This window comes from Hyla sarda, chromosome 2, assembly GCF_029499605.1.
Source record: "Hyla sarda isolate aHylSar1 chromosome 2, aHylSar1.hap1, whole genome shotgun sequence".
NCBI lineage: Eukaryota > Metazoa > Chordata > Amphibia > Anura > Hylidae > Hyla > Hyla sarda.
The window spans coordinates 374,198,090-374,206,926 of record NC_079190.1 but is presented as its reverse complement, the minus strand read 5'-3'; the positions used below and the strand labels follow the sequence as shown (position 1 = coordinate 374,206,926).

The 8,837-nt window shown below is 40.0% G+C and overlaps 1 pseudogene; it reads right to left on the bottom strand.

Annotated features, from left to right (window-relative positions):
• Positions 1–518: 518 nt before the first annotated feature.
• Positions 519–590, bottom strand: LOC130359988 (U2 spliceosomal RNA; annotated as a pseudogene).
• Between the last annotated feature and the right edge of the window lie 8,247 nt (positions 591–8,837).

Below are 8,837 nucleotides of genomic sequence, written 5' to 3'. Positions count from 1 at the left end.
TAGGCGTTAACCAAGGTATCAGCCAAGGAGCTGTACACTGATTGCATCTTGATCGAAGCCAAGATGCCCAGGGGTTGCATGGTGAGGAACCGAATGGCCACACACACCTCCTCTAGACCGCCAGGAGGGACACACAGAAGGGCTACCACATCCTGACAATTCCTGTGTTCAAACAGGTAAAAGGGGCACAGTGACATACAAAAAATAAATAACTGAATGAATGCAGATATACTGCCTGGTCATCCGGCCGGATCTATAAAAAATGTACCGGATCCTAGCCAAAAGGCCGGGATAGCAAGGGTGAGTGTCAAAGGTGAATAGTATATGGTGCAGTACGTTCACTCAGTGAGCTATAACACCCAGTGAGTTTCGGCACCTCAGAGTAACCACTCCCCAAGGCACAAAAGTACCTCAGCTCTAAACCCTCCCAGCCTCATGACGAGACCCGGCAGAGGAAACGGGTGACATCAGGACAGTCATTGAGATGGTGTTGTGGCACCATCCCTGGAGCGCCCTGGTAAACTTGCTCCTCCATCCTACATCATTGGCAGATACTACACTTGATCTTAGCCAAAAGGCCGAGAAGCGATTCACTTTATGTAGGTACCTTTAAAGAAAACATACTGTATCTTTAGATGTTGCTGTTTCTGTCACTTTCTATGAAATTATTTGGTTTACAATGTAGCTTCTCCACTTGTTGAGATGAATATGTAAAACGCTGAAAATGGGTACATAAGTTTTCTTTCTGTCTCCTAGAAAAATAGAAAATTGCACTTATAGGGGGAATAATTGCACTTATAGGGGGAATAAGTGAGAAATATCTGTCAGTCTGGATTTCCGCTCAGCCTATATTGGCTCTCCATTACATTTTATGGTAAAATGAAGGATGTCTTTAAAGGGGTACACCGGTGGAAAACATTTATTTTTATTTTTTTCAAATTAACTGGTGCCAAAAAGTTATTCAGTTTTGTAAATTACTTATAAAAATCTTTACCCTTTCAGTACTTATCAGCTGCTGTATTTACCACAGGAAGTTGTATAGTTCTTTCCAATCTGACCCCAGTGCTCACTGCTGACACCTCTGTTCATGTCAGGAACTGTCCAGAGCAGGAGAGGTTTGCTATGGGGAATTTGCTCCTACTCTGGACAGTTCCTGACACAGACAGAGGTGTCAGCAGAGAGCACTGTGGTCAGACAGAAAATAACTCAAGTGCCTGTGGAGCATACAGCAGTTGATAAGTACTGGAAGGATTAAGATTTTTTAATAGGAGTCATTTACAAAATTGTTTAACTTTTTGGAACCAGTTCATTTTAAAAAAAAAGTTTTCCACCGGAGTACCCCTTTAACTATTCAGGTAAAAAAATGCATTAGTATTAGCAGACAGCAATTACAGCTTCTCATTGCTTTCTGAAAAAAAGAAATGTATTATTCCTCGAATTATGTTTGCTTTTTTAATATAAAACAAAACAAAAAAAAACATAATTAGTTGCCTTTGTCTAATGAAGTATCATTATAAAATCAAAGTGCTCAAAAATTGTAGCAACATCTAGATATTGCTAAGACTTGCTTTATTTTTCCTTTTTTATTTCATTTATCTATTCTTGAGACATTTTACTGCCAAGTCATATTTGAGGTACTTAGCGCTTGTATAATCTTAATTAGAACCAATTTTCTCAGAACAACTAAAATGTGTTTCAAATAGGATCACCTATCTTGATATTTTCTTAGTAAAATTAATACAATAATCAAAATGAAGGTGCAGTTTCTTTTTACAAACTCAATAACATGCCAGCAAATTTTTCTATTATGCTCTCTACAGTAGCATGTATTGTATATTGACTAAAATGCAAAATGCAACAAATTTGAGCTTGCTGGACATTGTCTTTTTCGTGTAAAAAAAAAAAGGTTTGGAGCAGATTTACCATTAAAAGTGCTCCAGAGTTTTGACACAGTTTTCAGCAAAAAAAAAAAACTGACTCACATGTTGTAAACCACATTTAGGGTGGTTTTAAGCAGGGCACATGCAAGGGGGTGGTTTAAAGGTTTTAACTAGCCATTTGAGTCCCTTTCAACTGTATAGGTATCCTCCAGACACCCATATAGTTGTATGGTGGACTATTTGTGCTGTTTTAACCGTGAATGCATCCTTGGACATGGTTACAGTTCAAAGCAATGTTCATCCTGTAAACCAAAGGTAGCTTCCTGCCTTTAGCCTTTAGAAGTATTGGAGCATATTTTTGAGACACACAAGAGTAGGATGATGCTATTCATCCTATGCATGTCCTCTAGTGACTGCAGCGGCATGAAGAGCATGTTTTACTATGGCATCACTATATAATAGAAATAACCCTTTAAAAGATGATTTTTATGCTAAAAGAATTTTAAAGTGAAATACCTGGGCTTTTAGGTTACTTGTAAATGTAGAGATTAATATGTCTTTTATATGTCTTTTATATTAAAGGCATTACACAGATTTTTATTTTGCTTTTATACTTTTAAAAGTGTTCATGGTTAGGGATAAAAAGTAAAACACTGGTAATCACCTGCCGCTAATTCCCTGCAAGTGCTGTTCTTACAGTGCTGGTCCCCACTGCTAAATGCGTCCTGCTAAAATCTCACTCAGCACATGATTACTCAGCTAAGAAGTGTTCAGTGGCAAGGATTGTCATCACCAAAACAGCAACAACGGTTGATTGGCAGCAGGTGAGTGCCAGTGTTTTTATTTGTTTCCTACTTTTAAATATGAAAAATATTCTTCAGCATTTGAGCCCATGATTAGTTGTTGTCTCAGACCTTTCCCAGCATTCCATGTGGTCACAGAAAGTATGTCATGGTCCCCAGGGGTATGTAGCTATGTTGCAGTGAGTGGGTAGATAAGAGGGCAGTAGGGATTTACCGAAGTAATGCTTTTCACCCACCCACTGCAGAATAGCCACGATTCTCTGGAGACCATGTGACTTATTACATATTAGCCCTGATTCAGCAAAATGTGTGAGAGAAAAACTAGAGAGATTTTGCCAATAACAACCAATCACAGCTAAGCTTTCATATCTTTACGCTCTGGTAACGTGAAAGTTGAGCTGTGATTGGTTGTTATGGGAAAAATCTCTCTAGTTTTTCTCTTACACATTTTAATAAATCAGGGCCATTGTCTCGGGCCACATGAAATGCTAAGAATGGTCGGAGACAACAGTAAGATAAAAAGATCAGGCTCACACCACAGAATGTCCAGCCAGAAAAATTTTGGCTGGAGATTCCAAGCGTGCCGGACCACTATGACTATGCAGCTTTGCCGTCCCCATAGATGGTAATGTCTCCTGCTCGGATTCTGCCAAGATCATTCTTTTGGTAGCAGAATTTCAGTGGCGGAATATTTGCTGCTGATGTTTCGTAGTGTGGACAGTGGAGCAGAATCCCATTGACAGCAACGGATTCTGGCGCACCGAAATTTCACAGTGTAATATCTAGGCGGAATATCACTCTGAAATTCTGTAGTGTGAACCACACCTTGCACTACAGCAGTAGTGTATTGGTCTAGTGCATGATCAGGAGGTAATAAAAGCATATTACACAGTATTACAACTTGACAGCAACAGTTGAAGAAAAAAAAAATTCTGGAATACTGCTTTAAGGCTTCCCACTTTGTTAGGTTTAATTGACTCTGTATATTTGATAATAACAGTCTAGCCTTCTTGCCTCAAAGTTTAGTAGCTATTATGTGACCACAGTCACAGCAGAACATGAAAATATTAATGTGTTATTTGTTGTTGGTCGGTAATTTCCATCATATGTAACAGTGGTAAGAGTGATTGTAATAACTACTAGCCCAGGTCCTAAAGAAAGCCATTAGAACAGTATTACAGTGACGGCACAGAATATTTATACAGCTTTAAGTGACCAAATTAAATTGCAGAAGTAGTCAAATGAACATATTAAAATTAAGGTAGGCTTAAAAACACCCTGCAGATTTGGAGCTCCATCCTTGTCTTCTTCCTGTGGTGCTTTTAAAGCCTGAAGATCTCCCTAGAATAATTAAGCTAATAGCATTGAGCATATGAACACTTTGAAATGATACACTTATTGGCAAAACGTTCTGTGTACAGATGCTACTTAAATAAGCAGAACTCTTTATGGTACTAACATTTACCATTTTGTCTTTCTCAGATGTTGCGAAAAGCCCATTTTCTTTCTGTTTAGGCAGCTAGAAATAGCACACAAACTTATGTAAAGAAAATGTAATGTTACTTGTTATTCTACTTGTAGTAAAAGTGATATTATGCATAACAAGCAACACAGTTGTTAAAGGAGTTGCCCGAAATTTTTAAAAAAAAATTTGCACTCTTCTTAGCATTGTAGACAAGCTGGTATAGCAGCTTATCAGATACATGAAAAGTCAGGGCATGGCTGCATGGCTGCTAGCCAATTCCTGTCAGAATCTGGTCTATATAGGTGTTAGCTCTTGGAAAGCTGTGACAAGCTGGTTATGTAGCCTGACGCTATAAAAATCTCATTTAGCCTCCTTCTCAAAAGCTGTTAAAAATTGTCCTTTCTGTTTTAATACCAAGAGTGGGACTATTCAGTCCTAATCTATTTCCTTAAATCACATAATACATCTGTCAGTAAGCAAGCAACAAAGCATATTGCTTGCCATCCTTGCCAGCTTTTCCAATGGCCTGGATTGTACCATCTCCATCCCATACTGCCATGGTTGGTTATCATGGTCCAGCCGCTGTAGACGCAAGACTTTCTTCACACTGTGGGGTACTTTCGTAGAAACATAGGCCAAGATTTATCAAACTATGTGACAGAAAACATTTAGTGATTTTCCCACTGCAACCAATCACAGCTCAGCTTTCACTTTACTGGAACTCATTAGATGAGCTGTGATTGGTGGCTGTGGGAAAATCCCTCCATTTTTCCTCTCACATAGTTTTATTAATCTGGGCCAAAGTTCCTACACTCAGACTCTTGCCATGGATTACTTTCTGTTTGCAGAGATGGCACTGTGCCACTGTTTTGTATGGTAAGGTAGAAAAGAATTTCCAAATAACAGAATATCAGACATGTACAGCACCACCTGACTGTGCCCTTGGAAGTTTATTTTAACTTTTTTTTTACAAGACTACAGATGCAGCAATGTTGTTGTCACCTGCTCTGATCATAAAAGCAGGCCATGCAACAGATACACTTGACACACCTGTTATCGCTTGTCGTACCACTACCCTCCTGCTCTGAACACATCACCTCCTCATTACTGTTGCTTGCTCATGATACTACTACCACTAGGAATCTGGCTGGCACTGCTACCTGTACTGGGCTTGTCAAATAGGTGGTGCCCATGGTGCTGGTACTACCACCAGGACCACCGTCAGGGGGGGTACATCCAGTACTCCAGTAAGGGGCCCGGGCTGCAGCTGCCACATCTCAGAATCAGGAGACCGTTGTTTAAAGAGCGGTCTCCTACTTTTAGGTCCGGACGGTCCAGGACGTATTAAACTATAAGAGCGTCTTACAGAAAGACGCATCAATAGTTAATGCTGCGCTCTGGCTCGGCTGATTGACAGAGCGAAGAGGCTTCTTGGCTCCTCCACCTGTCAGTCATTCTTGAGGCCCACCCACAATATGCAGGCGCCGACAAGATGCTCCAGCATCCTTCCTTTGCGCTCCGGCACATGAATGATGTCATCATCAAGCTCCGGAGCACAGACCGGAGAAGACAGGAGAGAAGAGGTCTTTTTTTTTTTTTTACCTATTGTTACTTAAGGGGGCTGCTGATTACTTCATATTGGGGTTACTAATTATTACCTAGGGGGGCTGCTGATTACTACCCAAGGGGGCTTCGCATTCATACCTGAAGGGGCTACTACTATTATTATCTAAGGGGGCTATACCTAAGAGGGCTACTAATTACTACCTAAGGAGGCTGCTGACTATTAATACCTAAGGGGGCTACTGATTACTATGGGGGGGGGGGGGGTGGCAGGCCTTGAGCTGTGTAAGGGGCCCCAAAATTTCTGATGGCAGCCCTGACTGCCACCAACATGCTTTCTGGCCCTGACATTACAGGGATGCTCTTTTCCCCTGCTCCGTTCTTGTCCAAACAATACCTTTACCAGACCTTTTTTTTCTTCTTTTTTTTTTATTGAAAAATATTTTGAGGTGATTTATTTTTGTGTGGTGTGATTTTATCTCTCACTTACTAGTCAAGTAAAGCAAAAACTGCCAGTCAACATTCACTCTCCCTGCTCAAAATGTTTTTTTTGTTAAACCCAGCTAGAAATGGTATCTGTTTTCACAGAAACCCAGAAAATACATGTATGGTGGTGTAAAAAGCCTTGTCAAATTTCACTATAACTCTTGAAATGCATTTATTTTGTTAAATTAAAGGGGTACACCACTGGAAAGCATTTTCTTTTAAATCGACTGGTGCCAGAAGGTTAAACAGATTTGAAAATGACTTCTTTTTAAAAATCTCAATCCTTCCAGTACTTATCAGCTGCGGTATAATAAACAGGAAGTTCATTTCTTTTTTAAATTTCCTTTCTGCCTGACCACAAGTGCTCTCTGCTGACACCTCCGTCCACGTCAGGAACTGCCCAGAGCAAAAGAGGTTTGCTATGGGGATTTTCTCCTGCTCTGGACAGTTCCTGACATCAACAGAGGTGTCAGCAGAGAGCACTGTGGTAAGTACTGGAAGGATTGGGATTTTTTTTATAGAAGTAATTTACAAATCTCTTTAACTTTCTGGCACCAGTTGATTTAAAAGAAAATGTTTTCCAGTGGAGTACCTCTTTAAGAGAAATTCTCTTGCTTTTTTGTTGTTAAACCAAGCTAAAATACTCTATATTTGTTGAAACCAAGCAAATACAGGTAATGTGGCTCAACAGGCTCAATGGACACTTGCTCTCACCACTAAAAATGCACTTTTGGTAAACTAGAAATGATCTATTTTTGGTTAGTGGGAAAGCTTTCCATGAGCTTGTTCTGCAGTCACACTGCTGAGATTTGTCCAGTTCAGTAACTTAACACAGTAATGCAGGTCACTTAGATCAGCCTAGCTTTCTCTCAAATATGCTAGTCACAACACAGTGCACAAGGTTACATTAGTCTCTTAGACCCACCCCTATGCTGTCTCCTAATTGGGCTTGGAGCAATGATTTGCTAACTTGCAATCATGTGATCTTGCTGTTAGTTCAAAGTATTCTGGGCTACCCTTACCTCATCTCAGTGTTCATACTTCCTCATCCTACACTGAAATGGCATCAAGACTCCATGTGTTTGTCATCCCTTCTCCTGGAAGAACACCATTGCCAGGCTCATGCAAAGGGCCTGGCAATGTTTTAATGTTTTAACATTTTGAGAGAGACTGGATTCTACTGGTTCAGCTCACTCATCTCTTACAGTAAGTGCTAGTTTGCCTTTGCAATTCTTTTTCTTTTTACTGTTATTGACCTTTGGGCTGTTTTTACTATTATTGTGCTTAACTATTAATTTGCTGTTAAATTTGGTTTTATTGATTTGACCTGGACTTGTTTAGTAGACATTGTTTACTCTCACTACTTTGGGGCTCCTGCTTTTTTCACAAACTATTTCAGGTGCCAGGACATAGACATATGTCCAGTTCAAAATTTTATAAAATTGAAGCTTTAGTTGACATCTTTTAAAAATACATCGCTGATAGAACCAAAACTATTTGGACTGTTTATTATAACAATGGCTACAATGGCTAATAAACAATTAAATGAGATATCCAGTGCTGTAAAACGTATCCCCTATCCTGTACGGGGACCCGGCAGTCCGCGGGAAGGGGGCTTGTTGACCACCGCACGAAGCGGCGGCTGACACGCCCCCTCAATAACACTCAATAGCAGTGCCGGAGCGTTGCCTTCGGCAATCGCCGGCTCTACCACAGCAATGTATTGAGGGGGCATGTCGGCCGCCGCTTCGTATGGTGGTCTGGCCAGCGAGCCGGGGCCCCGTACAGGAGATCACGGGGGCCCCAGCAGTCAAACCCCCCGCAATCTAAAACTTATCCCCTATCTTTAGGATTTCAGCACTGGACTACCCCTTTAAGAATTGTAAGAACACACACATACTACGACGGAAACATACTGACCCTCCTATACTATCGAAGTTCTGTTTAAATTTTGGTCAAAAAACACTATGGACAGTCAAATTTATGTTTGTGGATGCAGTGGTCAGGAATTTATCACTGTGACTTTCACTAAAATGTTTCAGATCAGCAATGCAACACAGCAATATGCGTTACTTAACACAGCCACTTTTCCTTTTAGTGTGAAATTGAGGTGATTTCTCCCTAGCTGTGTATTGCTCAGAAAAATTCATTGTATGCTTAAATTTGCTGCATGTCAGCACTTTCACAGCAAAAAATGATTGACAAGTCCACCACTGACAGTAATTATAAACTTCCCCCAACAAATACTACAAGTTGACAAAAACCATCAGGCACCAAACAGGTACCGTTCCAAAATGTTTGGCCTCACTTGACTAATCGATCCCATTTGTCTTTTTGATGTTGTAAATTTGCCAGTACTAAATATAAAAGTACTGCTCAGCAAATTTACATATGTAGTATTAAGACCAATAGGATCAATTTATCAGTTGTGACAAACATTTTGTAGTAGTGAGTGGAGGACAGTAAAAATCCTTAAAATTAGGGGAGTGGACAAAGTTCTTAAACCTGTTAGAGAATGTGACTGGAAGAAAGCAGTTTTGAAAAAAGAAGTGGACTAGATTTTCTATTTCAAATCTAAAAAACTCATTGGTCTAAATATCAGAACAGACCTTGTATATACAGTATATATTCATTTTCTTC